The 25,752-nt window shown below is 35.8% G+C and overlaps 1 pseudogene; it reads right to left on the bottom strand.

The window, feature by feature from the left end:
* Positions 1 to 13,939: 13,939 nt before the first annotated feature.
* Positions 13,940 to 16,397, bottom strand: LOC122469168 (annotated as a pseudogene).
* Between the last annotated feature and the right edge of the window lie 9,355 nt (positions 16,398 to 25,752).

The following is a 25,752-nucleotide window of genomic DNA, read 5'->3' as shown; positions in this document are numbered from 1 at the left end:
AAGAAATAGTGCAAAGGAAAAAGAAAAAGGAAATAAATAGCAAAAATAAAGTAGGACAAAGGGAAAACTTGCATCAAAAAATCAATATATACTTAATTACTAAAATTAATAATGTATATAAATAGTTAGAAAAGTAAATAGGCAATATAAATTTCTGAATGGGGTAGGGAGAATAAATGCAGTAGATGTGTCTTTTTAAAAGTTATTTCACCAGTATGGAATATAAGAAAGGGTGTAAGCTTTAGAGGCAGTCATTGTGGGCTTGAAATTTGTTTCCCATCCTATCCAAATTTATAATCTTGGGAAAGTCATAGCTTCTCTTCAGTCTGAATGTCTTTATTTGTAAAATGGAAATAATTATGTGCACCCTGTAGGGTAAAATTCTTGTTAGGATTAAAAGAGATAAATCTGGAAAACTGCCTGGTATGCAGAAGCTCAAAATGGTATTTTCCCTTCATTTCCTTTTTCACAAATCCTCTTTGTTAAAAAATAGTGTGAATCAATGAACAGGTGACTGGAATTCTCTGCCTCAGTTTGGAGTCAGTGAGGCCTTGAATGCTCACAGATATGCCAACTATACAGAGTGGAAGCAGATTTCCAGGAAAGGCTAGTTCAACTGTGATAAATTATCAGTATTTGATCAAAGGTGGTCACCTATGATGAAAACGATTATGCATTTTATTAGACTGAGCTTTAAATACTCTAATTTTGCCATTTTCTTTTTAACCAGATTATGTATTTCCTGTCTCAAGGAACTTTAAAAATTAAAAAAGGCAGTTTTTCTGTACTGCAAAATAACTATGAAAACAAAGACTTTTCCTTAAAAAATCATTTTCTTAGGACAATTATTATATCACAGTACTCATTGTGTAACATAATGCTGAGGAAAGTTTGGAAGAAAAGAGAAACACATCTATAATTGCATTCATTAATCTTATTTTCAACATTTCAAAATGAATTGTGAAAAATTGTTAGGTGTCCAAACTTCATAAATGCTTTTATCTCCCTAAATATTATTAAATTCCACTCAAATACAACTATTTTTCCTTCTTTACAAAATCTTTAATATTGTATAAATCCTCATTCTTCCTTTGGGTGCACAGAGGAAGTTAGATGAACAGAAATTAATCTGTTTTATGATTAATGATAATTATATAATTATGATCTGCCATCGCAGATATTTACCAGGTGCTTCCTGTGTACATGGCGTTGAGCTTCTAAAGATACAGGTCAAGGGAGGGAAACCAGCACACAGCCTCTCTCCAAAGAGTCCATGGGGAATTGGCTGCTATTTGTCCTAGACCAAGGTGTCTGGATTATGCCTGTTCCAACATTAGAAGCTTCCGAACACAGAACTGTTTAATAAGCTCAGTGATCTCTAAGAAACATTTGCCAGAAAGAAAACCTGAGGACCATGATTTCAAAGTGACTCAAACAGAGCTTTTTACTACAAAGTGTCTTTTCAATTAGAATGGTGGAAATCAGACAGTGCTAAGATGTAAGGTAACAAGGGCGGGCAAGTTAGGGCTGCCTACCGCTCGATGGGACTTTTCCTTTCACGTTTAATTCAGCTCCTTGAAGAAGCCTGGGGTGCAGCAGATACCAATTCTTTGCATTTTCTTCCTTGTTTCGGCTCTGAGTGCCTTTATATAGTCTGTTATTCCTTCAGGTCTACTATGAAGAAGCTATTAGTTTTTAAAAGCTTTGTTTCCAAGAGGTAGCCTTTTACCTCTCCCACAAGAAAATAAAATGACTAAATACTACAAGCTTGGGCCTGTTTCTAATCACGGGGAGATTAAATGAGGGGATCATTTGACAGTCTCTGTATGTTGGAAACATCAACTAATGACCTTTATTACTAACGACCTAGACCCTCAGGCAACGAACCCAGACAACACTGATTAAGAGAGAAGCCTGCTGGTTTTTACAGCTATATAAAATTGAAGGAGTCTTTGTGCTAATAGAGAAGGGGTAGGGTAGAGAAAGAAATGTAAAAATGAATGAGCTATAAAAAAAAAGAAGGGCTTTTGTCTTTCTTTGTGCTACATGTTAGAAAATTAATTAGCAACTATGAAGGCTCAGAAATAATTCTGAATTAATGTGTGGGACTAAGTCTCTAGAATGGACAAGTCTTAAAAAAAAAAAAAAAAAGTTATCCACCAAATTCTGTGAACTTGGCCTGCACAGTCTCCAGAAAATGCAAACGTGTCATTGTCTAAAGGCAGCTACATCAAGCACCTGAGACTTAGCAGAGGCCTGGCCAACTTCCCACCTGACTTCAGTAGTGGGTTTAGCCATTAATATAGTAATAGTCCTCAGGGGTCTCTCCTGTTAAGTGCTCTTTCTGTTCTCCTGAAGTGGCACCAGGGGACTGCTCTACTGCTCCTCCTGGCAGGGTGTTTTTTTCTCAAGCACCGCCCACTGGTTGAAAACACTTCCTTGAGATTATTGCCTAAACTTTGTTTAACCATTGTTAGTCCATTTGTCTCTGTCCAGGACTTTACTGAATGCAGCTGGTTCATATCCTTTTTTCATTTTAAAAAGACTTTAATACTTAAATCCGTATTGACCTCAACTATTCATTGATTTTCAGCTATTAAGATATCCACACACAGAGAAAGTTCTTGCAGTTGCATTAGAAACCCCTTATTAAAATAATCTGAAGTACAAAGATTATGAAAAAGCATAAAAGCCGACTGAATAAAATTAAAATCACCTGCAAACCAACCACCTTCTAGAAATAGCCACTTTTAATAGTTGGTTATATTTCCAAAGAATCTTTCCTTATAAAAAAAATTGAATTCACAGAGTGAACTCTTTGTACTTAACAATGCATTTTGAGGACTTTCCCATGATATTGGGAACACATTTTTTATTGGCAGTCCAATGCTGGGCATGCAGAATACAGAACTCCAATAGATATTCCACATGGAAATAATCAGATCAAGCAACTAGTTATTTCAAAACCAATCAGCACATGATTAACAGCTAATTGTTAAGTTCTGCCTCCTAGTTAATTTATGAACACAAATTGATAAATTGTCTCTTCTAAGCTCCTGATTAAAATTATTAATTTAACTTATCACTTATTAAAATGCTTTCCACATGAAGAATAAGATACAGTTTTAGATCATTGTTAGGGAAAAATAATTAACTCTACCTTCATGTGACCACTTATTTGAAAATCTTGAGAGTTTAAAATGGCTAGTTTTTCTCCTTTGTAAAGACGTAGTTGTATTCAACAGTCATATCTTTGCATCTGTCTCATTAACTAATTCATTCAACAAATGTTTACTATCAGAGAGTCTGCTAGGTGTTGCCAATACGGCAGAAAACTAGATAGAAAAGACTTTGGGACTCATAGAGCTTACATTCTAATAAGGGGTGAGAGTAAAATAAAGAAATTGGAGAAGGAGAATTTACATGCTAGACCTCTGTGGGAGGGTTGAGTCCTTCCTGCTGAAGTTGAGACTGAAATGACAGTGTGGAGAGATTTGGGGAAAGCATTCAGTCAGAATAAAGAGCATATTCAAGGTCTGTGAGGTAAGAAAGCTCCTGGTTCCTGTGGAGAACAGAAAGGAAGTCAGTTACTGGGGACAGTAAGTGAAGTTACTGGGGTATCGTCATGATGATGGAGAGTGGATAGAACCAGATTTATGCAGTGCCTTCTAGGTCATGGTAAGTATTGAGTTGGGCATTGAGAATACCACCTGATTCATATTTCTTGTGGCTCCACAGAGAGGTGAGAATTTCCATTTCCAAGTAGGGAAACAAAGTATGAAGACCCTTACCCCTTTACTTCAGGGAAGTAGAGTATGTGTGACTCAGTTCCTTCTGCATCCTCATTTTGGCTTAAGGGCACTCAGGATGGGTATAATTCCTTCCATGCCTTGTTCTCCATAAGGAAAGCCAAAGCCCAGGCCTGCTTTCTAGAGACAGATTTGTAAATCTGGATATTCTTGTCTCTCTGCAAACCAAACATGCCCTCGAGTGGATCATCCAGGGTATAGCTGGGTGATGAATACATCTGGTTCTGCCGTATTATCCACAAAAGATAATAACAAAAGCTTAGTGAGACTGCCCTACTACTTAAACAACTGAACTCATTTAATCCTCATAAAAATCCTAAGAGATGAGCAGGATTATTTTTCCTATTTTATAGATAGGGAAATTGAGACACAAAGAAGTTAAGTAATGAACTGAATGCCAAGTACACAACTAGAGAGTAGAAGAGCTGGGATTTGAACCCAGGTTTTCTGCTCTGAAGTTTATGCTACATCATTGATGCTTCTTCTAGTCTGCTCTGTATCTGGAATACTTTGTAATAAAAAAATGTGAATGTAAGTACCGTGGGAGACATACTTCTAAATGACTTCATATTATCCTACCTCTGCATTCACGCCCTGGTGTAATCCCTTCACCTTCAGTATAGAAGGAACCTATTATTTGACTGTAAATAAGAGGATAAGGCCAAAGGTTGTGATGTAACTTCTAAGATTCTGATTTCTATCTTGTTAGGAGGCACTGTGTATTGACTCTTCCCCTTGCTGATTTTAGTGAAGCTAGCTATTCAAAAGGCCTACATGGCAAGGAACTAAGAATGGCCTATGGCCAACAATCAGCCGGGGGCTGAGCCCCACTGCCTGATAGTCAAAAAGCAATAGAATCCTGTCAATAGCTATTTGAGCTTGAAAGTGGATCCTTTTCCATTTGACTTTCAGATGAGTCCCTTGCCCTGGTCAACACCTTGATTTCAGCCTTTTGAAGTCAGCCTTTTGAAGTAGAGTTACCCACTAGCTATGTCTATTCCTGAAACACAGAAAATATGATAAAATAAATATGTGACTTTTTAGCCACTAAATTTATGATAATTTGCTATATAGCAATAGATAACTAATACAAATAGTAATAGGATGTATATATATTGGCTACAGTGCCACTATAGTAGTGACCTATTGGCCCCAGTAAGCTTTTCCCTACTTATCTCTTATCTCTGGTTCAGGTTGTGATACTCCCAAAACCTGGGTGTTCTCTCTGGAAGTGGATGTAATACACACTTTCTAGAACTGCGACTTGTTCCTCCTCACAGGAGAAATCAGCAAGGTTCGTGTGCCTTTCTGAAGTTATCGGGACCCAAAATTGTATGATCCCACACCTTGATTACATACAACCCCTTGAATGGCTTTGTCATCTCCTGTTCTTCACTGGGTCACTTCTCCTGGGACTGTCTACCAGCAGCAATTACTTCTTTCTCACTGACTCACTCACTCCACAGCACACACTCAAGAAAAGTAGAAATACATTATAATCGGCCGATCACATTGTTCTGTTAAGAAGAAAAAATTTTTAAAAAGGGCAAAGAAAATTAATTAATCTATCAGTCAAGTAACAATGGCCAGTAGGAAGTTGTTACTCAAATCAGAGTCCTTGTAGTTTATAAACCAATTTATATTTGCTTTTGTATCCTTACTAACTGGCTCAATGAATGCTTTTTGAAGAGTGAAATAAGTGACGGGGTCAAATGATTGGTTTCATTTATGGCAGAGATGTCTGGAAAGGGACAAACATCAGAAAGGAAAAACGTAAGAGAGAATGGTAAGGTGAGAGAGAGGCCAAAAAAAGTATTTTTTGGTCCTGACATTAAAGTGAGAGCTAAAGCAAACTTGACACTAATTCCACATGCTACTGTTCCCTCCTCCATCTTTTAACAGACCTGGAGTCAGAACAGCTTTCATAAATGCCATAGTCACCTTTCTATAGACACCATTTTAAAAATGATTTAATTTACTAAATAGATTTCCATTGGTCAATACCATTTAGTTGGTGAGTGAAGATGAAATCCTGTCAATTTGAAAATATCATAAAAGGCAGTGTACTATTATATGTGTAAAATAGTTGCCTCCCCCAAAGATTTCACTACCTTCTAAGATTTTGTTATCATTGGCTTCGGTTTAATATTAATGGGACATTAGATGAAGAAAACAGTCCAGAACATGACACAGGACAATACCCCAGCTGAAATAAATCCTTATATTAAAGATAATAAATCTTTAAAAGAAGTAGAAGTATGGTAGTTTTGCAATCTTGTTCACCAGCTTACACAAAATATTTATTAGTATGTTACAGTTTAAGAGGAAAACAGTGATTTGAGATGTTGAGTGATTCTCGATATATCTGATCAGACCTATAACTTCCAAGTAGCAGCTAGAATTTTGACATAGAACACTGAAATTATCCACAACGGATTACTGAGATAAGTATATATGGTCAGTCTGGTATTATGTGCACTAAACCTTGCATTTCAACCCCTTAATTTAATAGAAGGATATGAAAAAGTCAACATTCTTCTCAGTATTAAAAAGATCAAATTCATGTTATCAATGTAGAATTCACTTACATATTGAGTTAATTTTTCCCCAAATAGACCTGCTTTCTTCTTTTTAATTTTTTTTGTCTTTGTGAAATACATCACCATGCACCAGAGACCCAAGTTAAAAATTTAGAATCATTCATATTTAGCCAGTATATGCATTGGATTTCAGGGTCTTGTTGATTCAGCCTCCTTATAACACTGTGACACTACTGCTTCCCCATCACTGGTGCAGATTCCTTTTAAATATAGCTTGCCTACGCTTCTGAAATAGTCTCCAAAATTGTCTCTGCTTCTATCTGTGCTCCCCTCACACTTGTTCTCCACAATCGAAGCCAACATGATATACCTAGTATCGACTTTAGTATTATTAACCCTCTCCTCTAAAACCACGCAATGTTCTTTAATACATTTTGACCAAAGTTCCAACCTTTCAGAATGACATGCAGAGTCCCACGGAATGACACAGAGTACTGCAGAATTCTGTCTACAGCTGTTTTGCTTTTTGTTTTGTTTTGTTTTGTTTTTCCTAACATAGCCCACTGTGTGCCATTGCTTTGTCAAACTGCTCAGATTTCTTTCTCACACCCCCTCATTCCAGTCTATATCATACCTGGTTACACCACTCCTCTGCAGCTCTTCTACTCCTGCTTGGACTTCCTGGGAGACCCTCACTGTTCTGACCAGCTAGAGAACATCTGGCTGTCTTTCATCACTCAACTCAAGGTTTGGCATTTTTATGAAAACTTCCTTAGTTCTTCCACATCCAAATAGAATTGACCTCTATCTACAGTCATATTTTCATAATCTGTAATATTTTTGTGCACTTACTTATGTATTATCATGCCCATCTAGGTCATAAACATCTAAAAAAAGAGAGAAAATTTGTTTTTGCATACTGAGCCCCTAGAAACAGTCCATTTAAAGACTGATATCAAAGTAATGAATAGGTTTTCTGATATGTTATTCCATTTATATAGCTTTGCTTATTATATATTTGATTTGTATTTGATCAAAAAATCATAAAGTGGTCATAATATACAAAAATGTAGAAATAAACATTTGAAATACCCACTTTTTTTTGTATATTCTCCCTTTTACTTTGTTTTGTCCTTCATTTCAAGCAGTTAGACCTTTTGTACTCAACACCTCAATAAGGGAGAAGGAAGACTTGCTCTACCTATTTTCTAACAGCATAATTCCCTCAGTAAATGGAGAAATGCTATGTATACAATTAGTATGCAAAATATTTCCTTATTTATTTTGAGTGAGAGAGATAGAGAGCAGGGAAGGGACAGAGTCAGAGAGGAAGAGAGAGAATCTCAAGCAGGCTCTGTGCTGTCATCCCAGAGCCTGACACAGGGCTTGATCCCACAAACCATGAGATCATGGTCTGAGCTGAAATCAAGAGTCTGACGCTTAACCACCTGAGCCACCCAGGCGCCCCTACAATTAATATTTAAAAGGGGTAGATTGAAGAAGAGAATCTTCACTCTCACTCCAAATAGAAAATGTTCTATTGGAAAAGAGGCAAGTTGGTGATGGCACATGATGAGGTCAGGATAGTAAATGGGTGGTTCCCTCGCAAACAAAGAGAACCTGAGCCTTGTTTTCCAGATAACACCATGGAAGTGGAGAGAAAAGGCAAGCCCTTAGATAGCCTTCCAGGGATTTCTGTACCTTATTTTTGAATGGAAATAGCAGCATGATACTTGTTCTTAGCAATATGGCATGGGACTATAGGAGGCAGAGCCAGGGTAAGGCAGAGAGGAATTAAAAGTCCCTTTGTGGAAACATATATGGATTGGTAAATGGGTGTGGACAAAACAATGGATCTAGCCCATACAGAATGGGGATACTGAGGACCTAATGAATCTCTCCAATGCCTTGTGCTATGTGAGATTTCCCAGAACTTAGCAGTAACTTGGAAAAAGAGGAAGGATAGGTTATATCTTAAATAAAATTATGTTTCCACCACATTGGCAGAAATTTAGTTGTTATACAAAATAAACTTATAAAACAGAGATTCTTACTTATATAAATTTGAGACAGTCTATCCCCAGCCAACAAATTGATTTATTTATAGTTGATTCTTTTACCAGTCATTTTAATAACAATACTTTTCATTGAATGCCATATCAATCACTCAGGTGACTGAGTCAGCCATTCATATTACCATGATTGACAGATTTTTAATCAGGTAACTTTTGCCAATTAAATATACATGCATATGCTTCACTACTTAGAACTTCTATGTTTACTGGTATTCAACTTCAATTAATTCTTGGCTTGATTTCAAATTCATCATATTTTAAGGAATTTAATCTGATTTTACAAGAAAAGTATTTAGAAAGTTCCACCAATTCTTCTGCCCCAACTGAGAATAACTGATTTGCACTTTCCTCAGGCAACATACTGCTTTTTTATATCTTATATTATAAAGATTTGTGGGGCACCCGGATGGCTCGGTTGGTTAAGTGTCCGACTCTTGATTTTGGCTCAGGTCATGATTTCATAGTTCATGAGTTTGAGCTCCATGTCGGGCTTTGCGCTGATAGTGCAGAGCCTGCTTGGGATTCTTTCTCTCCCTCTCTCTCTGCTCTCCCCTGCTCGTGCTCTCTCTAAATAAATAAATAAATAAATAAATAAATAAATAAATCAACAGAAAAAAATGAAGATTTTTGTGATTTTTTTGTTTTCTCTCTTGGTCTTGTAAGCACCTAGAGGGTCTATTCATTTTTGTGGGTTAAACATTTTTGTATCTTCTATGGAGTATAGTAGACTTGTTTAAAGGTAGAAGTGCTGAGCAAATATTTAGCAAATGAATGAGAAAAACAGTAAGTCACAATTATATTCTATAGAGCCAAAGTCACAAATACATTTTAGAACCCAAACACATTAGGATAGAAACGTGTTTCTATCATGCCTGTAGCTACGGAAGATGTTAACACACAAACTAATTCCTTCTGAAATAATATTTCAAATCTAACTGTTTTTAATAACAAAATGTCCTAATAAGTTACAAGTTCTCTTGAAAGTGACTTGTGTGCTATTTGTAATATTTTATGATATTTGTGGGGCTTTTTAGAAGTTACATATCACGTTGGAAAAATATTCAACTAGATAGTCATGCAATGAGCTAGATAATCCTCCCTGGGGAATGTTTTCTCTTTGTGTACATGGGAGTCTGAGCAATGTTCTCTTGAAGATTATCTTATACCATGAGATGAGGTACTGCATCAGGTACCAGCTGCAATCTCCACATGGTTTTCTGCTCTAGTTTCAGAAAAACACATTGAAATAGACACATCTGAACATGATAAATGCAGGGATCACTGTAGCAGAGTCCTGTGCTCTGTAGGAAAGGATGCAGACAGTCAGTCAGATGGAGAGTTTAAAAGGGCATCCTGGCTGCCTAAGCAATCTGAAAACCATCAAAAGTGATAAATCTAGTGATATTCCCAGGTCATGTTCCAACTTCACAGTTTGAGTATAACCAAAGTTCAATTTGTGATCCAATTTCTCCTCTACACACTATCAAAGTTTGGTTTCCTTCTTGACAATATCACTTTTTGTCAACTGAGGTTCTGTTCACCCACTCCTACCAAACATTGAGTTCTTGTTCTATTATTATTCATTGCCCCAAATGGAACTGTATTTATGTTGTGTATAATCTAAATGTTCCATATTGTCTTGTTACAAATCTGTCCAATATTTATCATTCAGATTTGTCCATGCGTCTTGCCACTTATATATATTAACAGTGTATGCCTTGGATTATATCTACCAGATGTCCCAACTAAATTGATGAAACATGACAGATGAAAAATATGACTTCTTTTGTATTATTAATATCTGGCAACAGATTACTATCTCCTAAAAAAATATTTTATTGCCTCTTTCAATATTTTTTCAGTATCTGCTCTGTCCTGGGCCCAGTGATAGGCACTAGAAATGCATCTCACTGACTCATACTGAAAAACAATAAAAGGAAAAGTTCCCACTAATGACTCAGAATGGGAACATCTACAGTGATGGTAAAGAGGGCCTTCCAAGTTAAATGGCAGAAAGTTAGTGATGCCTGATTAACCTCTCTTCACATTCTCACTGAAACACAACACAAAATAAAAGGTGATGTGGAGAGATTTAAAAATACTGGAACTATTTTTTTTAATTTGTCAAATATCAATAGAATGTCCACCAACCAAAGTTCTGATGAAGGCTTCAGGCAAAACAGCAGGTGCACACGAAGAAAAAGCATGATCCTCAGCAGTATTGTAATCACTCACTCCCTACAGACCCAGACTTTTTTGTAAGCAGAGAGAAATAAGTCACACCCTTATAATACCAAACCTAGTTTATAGAGCATTCAAAGCTGTTTAAATCCTTCTCCCAGCCACATAACCACTTTTTATGCAATAATTCTTTCCTACTTCAATTTCTAGAAATGTGTTGTATTTGAAGGAGGAAAAAAGATGTATGTTAGTGCTTTATGTCTGCCAGTAGCTGTCAGGGGCTTCACCCTGCCAAGGCATAGGAACAATACAATCTGGCCATTGTAGCTTACCATTTATTATCTGGAGAAAAGACACTCTATAAAGTCTTTCCATTCATTCAGAAATAGGTAATTTCTGGTACAAAATTAGCAGTTTATTCTCCTGCTTTTTTAAATACTATAGACAGTGAAACAAGATAACAAAACAAAATCTTGAGACTTGTAGATCAAAATATTAATAGTTGCTTTTCTTTTTCATTTCAGTATTTTCATCTGTCAAATTTTCTAAAATAAATTTGTATTATTCTTGCAGTCTTAAAAGACTCTCTAAAATAACTCGGTGAAATAATTTAAACTAGGTCAGTCTCATGCTTTCAACAGATACTAGGACAGCTGGGATCTTGCTCTATTGGATTTGATTCAAAGATGATGTAGAATTTTGTGTTCTACACAGGAATTGCCATATGAGTCAACAGACTATGTGACCTTGCTCAGACTTTAACTAGATAGGCTGGCTACACCAAGTGCTTGAAATGTCTGCCTCTGAGGAAACAGAGTGAAATTGGAATTAAACCAAAGGATTTACCAGAACACAGTGACTATTAGAATAATTCTCAAGAAGGTGACAGCAAATACATTTCACAAAAATCTCATCTCTACCCAGAACAATAGGAAATAGAATACATCTTGGGAATGGTATCACTGATAGGACATACTGTGAAAATTTTCATTTCAATTTTAATTCAAGGTCTATATGAAATAGGAAAAATAAAGTCAGGTGTTCAGGTTGCTTGGCACAAGGGACAAATGAATTTGCATTTAAGTTTTTTTTAACTTTTATTCATTTTTTGAGAGAGAGAGAGACAGATAGAGCATGAATGGAGGAGGGGAAGAGAGAGAGGGAGACACAGAATCCAAAGCAGGCTCCAGGATCTGAACTGACAGCACAGAGCCCCACGCAGGGCTCGAACCCACGGACTGAGAGATCATGATCTGAGCCTGTCGGACACTTAACTGACTGAGCCATCCAGGAGCCCCTATATTTAAGTTTTATAAGCAATAACAGAAAAGGAAAAATAGTGCCAAAGACAATAATAATAGCAACTATAACAATATTAATAAGTGAGAATGCTAATACAAAAGTTTGGATGAATAGTTTTAAAAAGACTTCATTTTATTTAAGTTTCACAACTGTCCTAGCATATTGCTTTTGTCAATATTATAAATAGTCTAAGAGTACTCACCTTTTTCAGAGCTTCCTTGTTAATTGATATTTCATGGAGTTTACAGTAACTAACTGGCAAGATACCTTGTCTACTTATCACCTTCCTCAGATGTATCCTTTTCCTTCTGGTTGGGCTAAACTACCTCACTCACTTTGGGTCTTGAAGTACTCAGTTCTTGGAAATTTAAAGCCCAGCCCATATTCGGAAAGTGTGGTGAAGCAAGACCTTGACATATCAGAGGGGAATAAAAGACTTAAACTCTGGCTGTGTTCGGTGGGTCTGTCAATGGATTGCATCTCTTTCCCTGGAAAGAAAAAAAAAAGATATAACCAAAGACTGTATTAATTTGTTCCTAGAGACTGAATGCACAAAATCCCTGAACTTTGCAAAAACCTATTGTTTTGCAAGTCTTACTGACACCTGGTGGCTAAATCTCAACAGATTTCGCAGTAACCAGTGATGAGCTGCTTTTGCAATAAAACATCTAGGATTTGCAACACACTTGACACTGAGGGAGCACTAAACACTTAACTCCAGTCTAAGCAGAGTAAGAAATTCAGAGTTAAAGCAAAATCTTGCAATTTATTCATGTTCAAAGACACTCATGGGTATTCATTTTTAAATTTTTACCCCTATTTCAAAAACTCAATTCATCTGTTGGAAGCTACTCTGTGGGGAAAATCTTCTGAGAGGTTGGAGGTGCAAACAAAATATCTAAGATGTATTTCTGATATTAAATAGATTTTGGTTGCTTTTTCTCTACATACAAAAGCACTAATAGAAGTACCAATATTTAAAAACCTTTCAGTATTATGTAGTAGGTCTGTTTTGTCCTCTTTTTTTTCCTTTCAGATAATAAGCAACATAAAAAACAAATCATACAAATTCACAGCTCAGGGAAATTCTACACACTGAATTACTGAGAGACTGAGGCCTTCTCATGGCTGTAATTTTAACCCAGTGGTTCTCAAACTTTATGGTGCTGGAAAAAAAAATCACTTTATCTTTAAACACACATTGACAGGATACACCCCTAGCATTCCTGGTTCAGATTCAGTAGACCTTGGGTGGAGATCAGGAATATGTAATTTTATCTTACTTTCAGACTTATATTCAGAAATCCCAGAAGGATCCATCTCTCATTCTTCAAATTCCTCTGGTCCTTTCCTCATTCTCAGTATCCCGATTGTCTCTGGAATCCCCACTTCCGTATCTGTAGCCCACCTAGCATACATTCTACTTCTTCCCATAATATCATCCTGATTTTCTCTTAGTGAATAACTTCTGCAGCCTCAGTCATGTTGAGCCAGTGTGATTCAGAAAAGCTTGACCCCATGTCTATTTGAGGGTTGGGCATGTGAGCCACAACTGGACAAGTATTCTGTTTCCCAGACCATAGCAATTGGTTCAGTTGCTAGATGGTGTGCATTTAAAGGAGACTTTTATTATGGGAATTACTGAGCAAGAATCAGTGTTGTTGTGGTCACTTGGCTGGAAGAATATAACCTTGGAGGTGCTGTTGGCCATACGTATTACTCTGTATGAAAAGTAAAATCACACACACTATAACAGCTTAGAGATGATAAAACATAGCTTTTTCTGCAGCCACTGTTTCAGCACCTGGATTTGTGTCTGAAGCTAGTCAAGACACTAACTTTTTCTGTTCCGTTTGTTCATATTCCCTTTGTTTTGTTTCCATTATTTATAATGACAAATTCTGTAATCCTAGTTCCCTGGCATATGACTGCCTCACCTGTAAGCTCTTGTGTTTTTCCTCCCACATTTTCTGTGTTTGGGAACATGGCAAGGGCAGACCCACTGTATAGAACAGGGCACATCACAGGGGATTTAGGGGGCTGAGGTGAGGGCAGGTTGGGTAGAACTGCTTTCCACATCAGCCCTCCTCCAACTCTAATGGGCCCCCACCTCCTCTGGCACCACCAGCAGGAGTTCACAGTTCTTTATTCACAAGTGATATTTTAGAAATGTCCCGAGCTCGCTCTTGCCTCCAGTCCACTTGGGCATCTTCAGTTTGGACTTGAGGTTATAATAGGCACCTCTCACCTCTCAAACACCTCTCAAACACAGATCCAGTGCTGCCTGTTGAGAGGCAACTTCAGTGAGAAGCACCTGCAGGAGGGCAGATGCACAATGAATCCCATGATTTTAGCAAGAGCAATGGCACCGACGTCACTGCGCTCGTCCCACCGGACAGCATCATAGGCTTTGGCTTGAACTGCCGCCATAATGACGTTCACGTCCTAGTTCCCATTTCCTAGCATGTTCTGCTCGCGGCGGGGGCATCACTGTGGTGTTCAGAGACAACCTCTGGAGAATCTCTTGCAGCATTTCCTGGGCAAAGGCCTTGCTTTCCTTGAAGTTGTTACAGAAGGCATGCAAGGCACGAAGGTCCCTGTGCTGTGTTTTCACGGTAGATTTGTGGGGATGCTGCTTGGGGCAGCTCCGAAGATTCAGATTCGGATTCAGATCGTCTCCTTTCCATGGCTCGTGTAACTCATGTTTTCACTTTTGTTTCCAGAGAGGGCTGAAAACCCCTGCCCTTTCCTCCAGAGGAAGAATGTAAGCTTCTCAGCCTTTTCAGGATTCCTGAGATCTACCTTATTTTCTGGCGTCCATGATTTATGCTTTGTCATGGGGAGAAAAGGCTGGAATCAAAAAGGACACACAAAAAAAATCAACTTCTCTTTTTAATAGAAAGATCACTATTGGATTGGTATGCTTTGCCACCAATGTCAAACTGCAGATTTAAAAAAAAAAAAAAATTAAAGAAAATCTGTGGGCTCCTGGGTGGCTCCAGTCATGATCTCATGGGTTGTGAGTTTGAACCTCACATTGGGCTCATTGCTGTCAGCACAGACCCTGCTTCGGATTCCACGTCCCCCTGTCTCTCTGCCCCTCATGTTCTCACTCTCCCTCCCTCTCTCTCAAAAATAAATAAACATGAAAAAAATTAAAATGCTTAAAACATTAAAAAATCATAGAAAATCTAAGACCTTGTTTCCCTTCTCCCACTCTGCCTTTCAAAAATATCACAATTTTCTTGCTGTATTTTCCTTTCTGCAAATGCCAACTAGGCCTCAAAGCCGGGGACACAAAAGAATTGGTCACTTCACTCCTTTTCTGACATTTCTTTCCAAGCGCAATGCCGCTGACTCAGGAGACAAGGCCTAGGTGGGAGTGGCTGGGCCACAGCTATAAGATTATCACAGCGTTGCCCTCCTCATTATATACATAATAATGTAAAAGCTTCATGATTTGGCTTCAACTTCAATGCTTGTCACTACACAGATTGCTTAAATACTTTCCAGCCAACCTGGTACTTTTTCATTAGCTCTTCCTTCATCTAAATGGATTATTGTTATTGTTACTGTTGTTGTTATTATTACTACTGTTGTTATTAATGCACTATTCATTTTGCCTGAAATGTACATCACCTCGTTCTGCACATGGATAACTCCTAGACACCTTTCAGACAGCAGCTTAAATGCCATTTGAACAAGACCTTCTATAACCACCTCCCCTAAAAGTTGTTCTCCCTGTTAGTGTGTGTTACTGCATCCTATTCATTTCCTTCATTGCATTTTGCACAGATTTCAACTATGGATTCATTCTTGCTTGTTTGTGTAATGTCATTCCAAGACAGAAAAAACTACGTGTACTTTGTCTAATACCAATAATAGATCCTCTAAAAATGGCACGTTGAACAGATTATAATTTTTTTTTTAATAAGGGTGGTCCTGCACAACTCAATTAAAAGGAAAGATGAAATTCATTGTATTTAAGTTAGCTTTTACTCCAAAATAGCAAATCACCATTGTCTGGCACGTTAGCCTAAGGCTGCTTAACAGACCACTAAATTTTGGCAGCAGCATGCCAAATACATTTTAATTTTAGCAAAATTGTTAGAAATATTAGTCCATTTAGTTATGCAGTTGTCAAAACTTTGCAAATGTCCTTCTGGTTAATGCTCTGTAGTTTCAAATGACTGTTTGCATATCTGCACGCTTATCCTGACTTTTCACACCTGCTTTGGGTAATAACCCTGGTGACATATGCAGACACAACCTCATGCCTGGCTAAAGAACCAACTGACTCATCATCCTTCCTCTCCCTCAAGGCAGTGCTACAAATGTTTTCCATCAGGGTCCTCCTTCCTTCAGTATTGTAAGAAACAATCTCATTCAAGAATAGTCTCTGTTGTCTGTCCTCTTTTTCTCAGTTCCATAAACCAAATCATTTGCTTGGTTTTGGATAAATCTGTTGTAAGCCCATGGAATACCGGCATCATAATTGATAAAGGCAAACTTCTTTTCAAATAATTAAAATAATGTTTCAATAATTAAAAAAATTCACTTTTGAAGTGAAATCATACATGAAAAACAAAACAAAACAAAAGACGTGCTGTTGATTTTTAATGTCCATGTGAGGGTCTAGAAACTCACCTTACTTGCTTCAAATACAAGCTCTAAGGAAAATTGAAATGTTTTCATTTTATGTGTTATTTATATATTTTATATTTATGGCTTGTACCACAACAGCATTTTATTTCAGTATTTCAGTATTCTGTATTTCACTTATACAGAATGCAGTTTGATTTTGTTTTCTCATTATGTTCATTCTCTAATATTAATAGGTTTTGTATACTAGTACAGACACATAGTTTTCCGTGGGAAAATGCATTCCAAATTATAAGCAATTAACTTATTAAGTCTTTTGTATTGCAAATCCCATATTTGAGGATTCTTTGGGGGGAAGTGATAAGAAATCCAATCTAGTCTTCTCCATAAAGGAGCTCAAGATGAATCCAAGTATTAAGAACACATAATGGATTATTAAAGAGATTTAAATAATAGTTTGGGGAGGGGTTAATTTATCAACCATGTTTATTTATGTTTAGGCAGATATAGTACAACACTGAAGAGGAGATATGAGTAACCACACATGTATTGTTCCTGGCTGTAATAAAAAACTCTTAATGTATGTACAGAAGATATGTTTTGTAATGGTTTTCCGAGAGGTGCTCATTATCGTATTGTTTGCAGATTTTTTTTTAGTTAATAGGTATTAAACTTCATAACATGATTTGGTATAGCTACCAATATCATGATACTATTTTATTTCTTCTTTAACTTGTTTTTGTAGTAAATTACATTAATAGATTTCCTTATCTCAACTAAGTTTTGAAGTCATTAGACTCCTTCATGAGTCTTTAATACAATGATAGGTTGTACTTACTAATACTTTGAGTCTCTCACATCTTTGCTTAAATGTGAAAAATGTTCTTTTTTTGCATTCTTTCTGTTGTTTGCTATCAGGGTTTTGCTCAACTGGTAGAATTTGTTGGAAGATCTAGAAAATTTAAAATAAGAATTGTAGCTTCCTTGAAGGGTTGGTAAAATTTACAGTTTCCATGTTACATTTAATTATCTTTTTCCTTGTGTTTCCCCCCAGCCTCATCTGTAAGTTCTTTCAGTGTAGAGACCAGGTCCTGTACCTCTGAACATCCAATACTTGGTGTCAGCTTTGCCACATAACAGATATTCTGTAAATTAATGTTCAGACATTAACAAAGCGGTGCAGTTGGAGAAGTCTTTGGATCTAGCCAGGCATAAATAATGAAAGGAAGAGCTTTCTTTACACAATTCTCCAAACTGTAAGCTTTCTCCCAAACAATAAATAATCCCTCTACTTTAAGATAAATGAGCATAAGGAAATTTTTTTCATCTAACAGTAATATTATCTGGATGATATTCCTTGAACTCATTGAAGTCCAATTTTACTTTTATTCAGTTTTCATGAATCTTGAATATCACAGGGTACAGCCACACAATAAACATTAAAATGTTAATTTTGCCTTTGAAGAAATGATAGACTTTAAAAGGAACATTAAAATAGAGAAGACAACCAAGTTTTGCATACACAAAAAGGTGTTTTCAAAGGTCTGAAAATCTCTACCTGTGTTCTGCTCTTTCAAAATAAAGGGGCTGAGAAAGAGTAGGACTATAATGAATGCACAGGTATTTGTTATCCAGGTTTTGGAGATGAACCCTTAATGTTTTTTTTTTCTTCTATTGTTAACAGTTGAAAGCCTTAGCATACTTGAAAATAAAATGTACTTAACATTCAGAACAGCTCCTACCATATTCCTCTCTGAATTTTTCATCTCTATATTAAACGTGCTGAGCTCTCCCTCCTTGTAGACCACTTAAGCTCTTTTGTGAAATAGACTATGTCTTCTTTATCTTTATTTCCTTAAATATCCCTAGTATAATGGTATTCATGAACTAAAACATTCTGTAAATGTATATGAATTTCTTTTTAAAAATTATAAAAAATGTGAATGTAAAACTATGACATTAAAGACCACATTAAACAGTATGTAAAAGATATACTAGAACCTAACAAATTATATAGAAAACATGATTGTGCACATTTTAAGTAATATATTGTTCTCTCTATAATGTAAATGTTCCTCATTGGCTTGTTTGTATGAGGCCAAATATTTCATTTATTATTGTCAAATATTTTTCTTCAAGCACTTAAATATTTCTTTTATAGATTTTTTTTTCCTGAATCAGAAGTTCTGACAATTGGAATTACTAATTATAAAACCACAAGGAGTTCAAAGTTTAGGTTTACTTAAATGGAAGAATTTTTCATGAAATACTAAACATTAAAAAAATCCTTGAGAAAAAAATTATAAATTGCATTGGCATGACCAGCAGATTCTAGGTAAATGGACACAGATGGGAAGTTTCAGAACTTTACAAAACCCTTAAACAGACATTTTTCTTCCAGTCTTTTCTTTGGTGATTAAGATCCATTTTATAAAGATTGAAGTCAAGGAAATTATTCACATCTATGCTTAGTACTATTGAAGCATTAAGCTGACAACCTTTCTCACTGTATTTTTCCACATTATAAAGTGCCCCAAGCATTGTGGTAATTACCCCCTTGGAATATATAAATTGCCTTATATAAACTCTGACTATTGTTGCTGAGTTGGGCTTTAGGATTTTCTCTTGGGGCATTATAATAAGTTAAGCACCTATATTTGTCTTAAAATTCATTGTCCAACTACATAAGCCTCCAGTGTGACAAAACCCAATATTTTATGGCTCTTTTGTCTAATTCTAACAAAAATTAAGAAATTTATTTCAGCCTTTTCTACATAGAAGTAAATATTTTAGGAGAACACAACAGTTTTTATAGGTAAAGTGTCATGCCAAATGGAATGAACCTTCTTTCTGTAAATATTTTTTTTTAACTTTCTGTAGCTTAGTTTGGGGGTTGTCTCAGTTATTTATTGGATGATTATTGTATGTCAGGCTAGGGATTGGCAGTAAACCAGGTTGTGAGTAATTAACTGGGTGTTGAAAGATAGGAGACAAATGTTTTGGTGAGGAAGATAGGAGTGAGAGAGAAAATTAGGTTGAGTGCAGAGACCCAAGATGTACATTACTCAGGACATTCAGTCACTCCTTGCTCTCCTCTATCAGAAAGAATATACTGAGTGAGACTGGAAAATTGAGAGTAACAAAGTGTTCACTGTTACAGTGCACAAAGATGCACTCCTACTGAGAAGGATGTGATTAAATTAGGTTGCTTGAAATTTATTCAGTGGCAAAGTGTAGGGAAAATTCACTAGGAAATAAAAAGGAATAGGAGTAGCTTGCAGAATTGAAAATGCTGGTTTAAATACTTCAATTGTTATTTCTCTGTAGTAATGGCATTCTGTAGCAAATGTCCTCGCTTACCAAAGTTGGACACTCAGAACTGGATTTAGGATTACATATTTGTTTTCTGAGATCTTGATAAATGTCATAAAAACTGAAACAGCAATTGCCATGTTTACTTCTTCCAAGTCACAGTGCCCAGATTCAGAAGGGTCTCAATCAATGCTTGAATAAATAGATGCATTAAAATCCTGTCTATGAGTTGTAGCATTTCTTTGAATTAAGAAAAAAAAATGAGAAGCAAAATGCTAGAAAATGCTGATGTAAATTGGAAATTAACATTTAAAAACTGTTTTTAGCTACCATGCTCAATCTTCCAGCTGAATCATAGCAAAGTAGTGAAATCAGTTTGTGAAAACAGGGTTAGTAATCCAAGTATAGGAGTCCAGTGGTGTGAATAGCAGTATTATGACCTTTTCCCTTTTTTCTTACTCACGTTTAGGAAACTATGAGATTAGATTCTGGCATGCACAGGATTAATGGGAGAATGGGGTGGCCGAAGAACATGGCAGTCATTACTGAATTTGAGCAGTATGATAAAGTCTCACACACCTTAATAAATCCCAGAGCAGCACATGTCCTAATACTGAAAATGAAACGTTAGTTGTAAAGCATTATCATGCCAGAGAGCTTTGTTAAGATGAGATTTTAAGAATCTTTAAATAGCTGATATTTAAAGAAATAACAGCATTATAATTGGGAGATACTTAATTCAGTTACGTATGTACTCTCCAGACAAATGAATTACTTTTTGAGAGAGAACCATAGTACATTTGGACGATAAAGTAAAACTAATTAACTCAGTGTCACAGTACACAGAGATTTCAAACACAAAAAGCCCGTTAGCTGAGCATGAGCCAGAAACTCAGTTTTCCAGACGTAGACCTGGATGATAGCTGTAATTCATGTCATTTTATGACATTTCATGGAACATTTGGTCATTATGACATTTATGATGCAATGAAATAGGCCATAAAATGCTGTAAATTGTTGGGAACAAAAGACATTCATATTTGTGATGGGCATTTGAGTTTCAATCAAGACGTTAGTACGTTAAATCAAAACTCAGAGTTGAATGTTAAAGTTTTACTTTAACATTGTAGTTCTTTCTTTTATTTTTTCTCCTTCCCCAGCTCCTCTCAACGTTTCTTCCTCTCCACTCCCTTTCCCTCTCTCTCTCTTCTTTATTAAATCAGATGAATAGTACAGAAGGACTATAAGTAAAAACAGAGGGTTTTTTTCCTCTCATATTTACTATTTCAGTATTTCTAAACAGTGAAAAACATCTATACATATTAGTCTATGTGAATGGGAATAGCAAATAAAGAAATTGCAGAATACACAATTATCAGTTCATTTGTATATGTCTTCTGCTCAGGTAAAATGTGGAACATGCAGAATGGTTACTAGTAAATGATTACTATATTTTTCCTAAATCTTGAATATAATTTCCTAAAAACTTATTTTAGCACCTACTGTAAGGTTTTTAAAATGTCAGAATTGACCTTGCTGAATTATGCATGAAATTAATACAAAAGTTTTTTTTCCCCAGGAAATAGATTTAAAATGCATATTCATTTTAGGAAGAGAAAGACAAATGTATGCCAGAGAGCATTTTTACTAACAAAGCTTGGCTATTCTTTTAGATCTTGTTACTTGTTTAGGTTAGTATCTAGAGAGTCACCAGAGTATCATTTGAATATTAAACTTTGATAGAAGATTCATTATGACCAAAGTATTCCAAAAATGTCATCACTCACAATGCTCAATCAATGTAGAAGTGCCTAGCTGCAAAAATATGTGAATGCAAATAAGAGTACTACTGTTATTACCAAGATTACAACATTCTGGGCTGCCTGGGTGGCTCAATAAGTTAAGCATCTGACTTTTGATCTCAGCTCAGGTCTTGATCTTAGGGCTGTGCATTCATGCCCTATTTTTGACTCTGCACTGGACATAAAGCCTACTTAAAACAAATACACACACACACACACACACACAAACACAAACATCCCAAACTTGCAATTTTATGGCTAGTTCACAAATAAAAGATTAATTCCCTTACCTAATGCATATAAACTACTGTACTTTCCAATTATCTACTTGCAAACTCACCTTTTACCATTGGGTGAAAGATAAAGACAGTTATTTGAATATTCCAATATTACAGAAAAAACAGTTGAAAATATTATTTAAATTTTTTTCCAATGTTATTTTGTAGGGTGTAGAAAAATATAGTGATGCATAATTAAGCTCAGTAACATGAAAATACTATTAATAAAAAGTTATTATACTAGTAGAATTACTCTCCTTCAATGTATTTGGACCACATTATTTTATTCACTGTTTCTCATTTAATCTTGTACGGTGTTTGTGGTCGAAGACCAGAGCAAATCACAGAATGGAAAGGCAAATGGGTATTAGGAAAGATAAGTTTTATTGTTTTAATTTAAAAAAGAAAGTCCGTGTCATGAGGAAAAGTAGATTAAATTTACAAGGCTATCCTCTCCCTTACTGACTGTATCACCCTCAATGGAGCTATATCATTCTTTTTTTTTTTTTTAATTTTTTTTTCAACGTTTTTTATTTATTTTTGGGACAGAGAGAGACAGAGCATGAACGGGGGAGGGGCAGAGAGAGAGGGAGACACAGAATCTGAAGCAGGCTCCAGGCTCTGAGCCATCAGCCCAGAGCCCGACGCGGAGCTAGAACTCAGGGACCGCAAGATGGTGACCTGGCTGAAGTCGGACGCTTAACCAACTGCGCCACCCAGGCGCCCCTGGAGCTGTATCATTCTTAAACACTCTCAGATTCACTTTCACCTAACATTGATAAGCTTCATATGCCTGCACTCTGCTAATATCTGCAAGTGCAAGAACTTGGTGTAGCCCTCAAGAAAACTTTCTGAGGACTGTATAACTCCATTTTATAAGTGGTAAAACAGACTTGAGAATCTTGCTCAGGTCACATGGAGATTGTTTCGAGATAGGGCTTTGAATCCACATCTTCCTAGAATCTAGCACTCAGTCCCATGAATAAAGTCAGGTCTATATTTTCTTTCCCAATCTGTGTTATCTTTTATTTCCTTTTCTTGCCATATTGAATTAGCAAGCACTTCCTGTACAATATCCAAAAGGAATGATTCGGGAAGGCATCCTTGTCTTATACCTGATGATAGTGGGAAAATTTTGAAGTTCTCACCATTAAGAATGATGTTTTCTGTAGATTGTAGCTAGGCTGCATTACATTAAGAATGTTCCTTTATCAAATTGAGAATTTTCCCCTTTATTCATAGTTTACTGAGTTCTTAATTGGTGTTGGATTTTGTCAAATGCTCTTTCTGCATCTATTGAAATGATCATATGAAATTTTTAAATCTGTTGATGTGATAGATCACATGAATTGATTTTTTTGTGTGTGTGATTTTTGAATGTTGAAACCCCCTCGGATATCTGGTATAAAATCCATTTGGTCACAGTTTACAATTCTTATTATACTTTTTTGTATTCTATTTGTTAATGTTGAGGATTTCTGCACCTATATGTTCATGAGAGATACTGGTCTATAGTTTTCTTTTCTTGTAATGTTTTTGTCTGGTTTTGGCCTCATATAGTGAGATAACAAGCATCCCCTCTGCTTCTATACTTTGAAAGAGATTATAGAGAATTGGTATAAACTCTTCCCTAAAAGTTTGATAGAATTCATCAGTGAGTCTATCGGGGTCTGATGCTTTCTGGTTGGAAGGTTATTAATGATCAATTCAATTTCTTTAATAGATACAGGTCTGCTTAGATCATCTATTTCTTTTTGTATGAGTTTTGACAGGTCGTATCTTTCAAGGAATTGACCTATTTCATGTAGGTTCTCAAATTTGTGGGCATAGAGATGTTCATATTATTCTTTTATTATCCTTTTAATTTCCATGAGATCTGTAGTGATAGATGTCCCCTCTTTCATTTATAATATTAGTAATTTGTAACTTTTCTCTCTTTTTCTTCACCTAGCTGAAGCTTATCAATTTTATTGAGCTTTTTGAAGCACCAGCTCTTGGTTTTAGTGATTTGCTCTTTTTACAAAAAACATTCCTGTTTTCAATGTTATTGATTGCTGCTGTATGCTTATTATTTCTTTTGTTCTGCTTACTTTAGACTTAATTTGCTCTTCTTTTTCTAGTTTCGTAGTGAAAATTTAGTTTATTGATTTTACATCTTCTTTTCTAACATATGCATTCAATGTTGTAAATTACTCTATAAGCACAGCTTTCACAGCACCCCACAAATTTCGATAACCGTTTTCATTTTTATTTAGTTCAAAATATTTTTCTCTTGAGATTTCTTCCTTGACCCATGTGTAAGTCAGAAGTGAGTTGTTTAATCTCTGTGTATTTTAGGATTTTCTAGTCATCTTTCTATTATCAATTTCTACCTTTATTCCATTTGGTCTGAGAGCAGACATTGTATGATTTCTATTCTTCTAAATTTGTAAAGGTGTGTTTTATAGCCCAGAATGTGGAATCTTGGTGAATGTTCTCTGTGAGCTTGAGAAAATGTATATTCTGTTATTATTGGCTGAAGTAGCATACAGGTGCTAATTATATCCGGTTTATTGATAATATAGTTGAGTTCAATTATGTCCTTACTAATTTCTTCCTGCTGGATCTGTTCATTTCCGAAAAGGGCTTTGAAGTCTCCAACTATAATACTATATTCATCTATTTTTCCTTGCAGTTCTGTTTTTCCCTTTGGAGCTTGATGCTTTAAGAATTGTTTGTCTTTTTGGAGAATTGACCTTTTTATCTTTTTGTATTATCTTTCCTTATCCTGATAACTTCTCTTCCTTTGTAGTCTGCTCTGTATAAAATGAACATAGCTTCTCCTGTTTTCTGTTTGATTTGTGTTAGCATGGTATAATTTTCTCCATGCATTTACTTTTAATATATGCAGTATGTATGTATATATATAATATATACTCAATATATTCAATATATATAATATACTTTTAATATATATGTATTTTTTAACTTTATTTATTTATTTATTTATTTATTTATTTATTTATTTAGAGAAGGAAGGGGGAAGCAGAGAGAGAGGGACAGAGAAAATACCAAGCAGGCTGTATGCTGCCAGCACAGAGCCTGACATGGAGTTCTATCTAACAAACCAAGAGATCATGACCTGAGCCGAAATCAAGAGTTGGATGCTTAAAACTGAGCCACCCAGGCACTATATATATATATGTACGTATATATATATGTACATATATATATATGTATATATACATATATATATATATATATATATATAAAGTGTGTGTGTGTGTGTGTGTGTGTTTTACAATGTGTTTTTCTTATGACAGCAAATAGTTGGGTCACGTTTTTCTTTTGTTTTGTTTTGTTTATTTTTATTTACTCAGTCTCTCATTCTCTGTCTTTTAATTGGTGCATTTAGACTATTGATATTCAAACGACTATTTGTATAGTTGTGTTAATACCTGCTCTATTTGTTACTGTATTCTATTTCTTGCCCTTGTTCTTTGTTTCTATTTTTGTCTTCAACTCTTTTTCTGCCTTTTTTGTTTGTGTGTGTGTGTATGTGTGTGTGTGTGTGTGTGTGTGTGTGTGTGTTTCTTTTCAGAGAGAGAAAGAGAGAGCAGGGGAGAAGCAGAGAGAGAGAGGAAGAGAGACAAGTCCAAGAATTCCAGTCTGCTGACTACACAGAGCCCAGTGTGGGGCTCAGTATCATGAATCATGAGATCATGACCTGAGCCAAAACCAAAGTTGGATGCTTAACCAACTGAGCCATCAAGTTGCCCCATCAAGTTTTATCGTTTGATTTTTGGAAATCTTTATGTGTTCCAGATATAAGTCCTTTGTCAGAAACGTGTTCTGTAGATATTTTCTCCAGC

This window comes from Prionailurus bengalensis, chromosome B1 (genome assembly GCF_016509475.1).
Source record: "Prionailurus bengalensis isolate Pbe53 chromosome B1, Fcat_Pben_1.1_paternal_pri, whole genome shotgun sequence".
In the NCBI taxonomy this organism is placed as follows: domain Eukaryota; kingdom Metazoa; phylum Chordata; class Mammalia; order Carnivora; family Felidae; genus Prionailurus; species Prionailurus bengalensis.
This window is presented reverse-complemented; position numbering and strand designations above follow the sequence as displayed.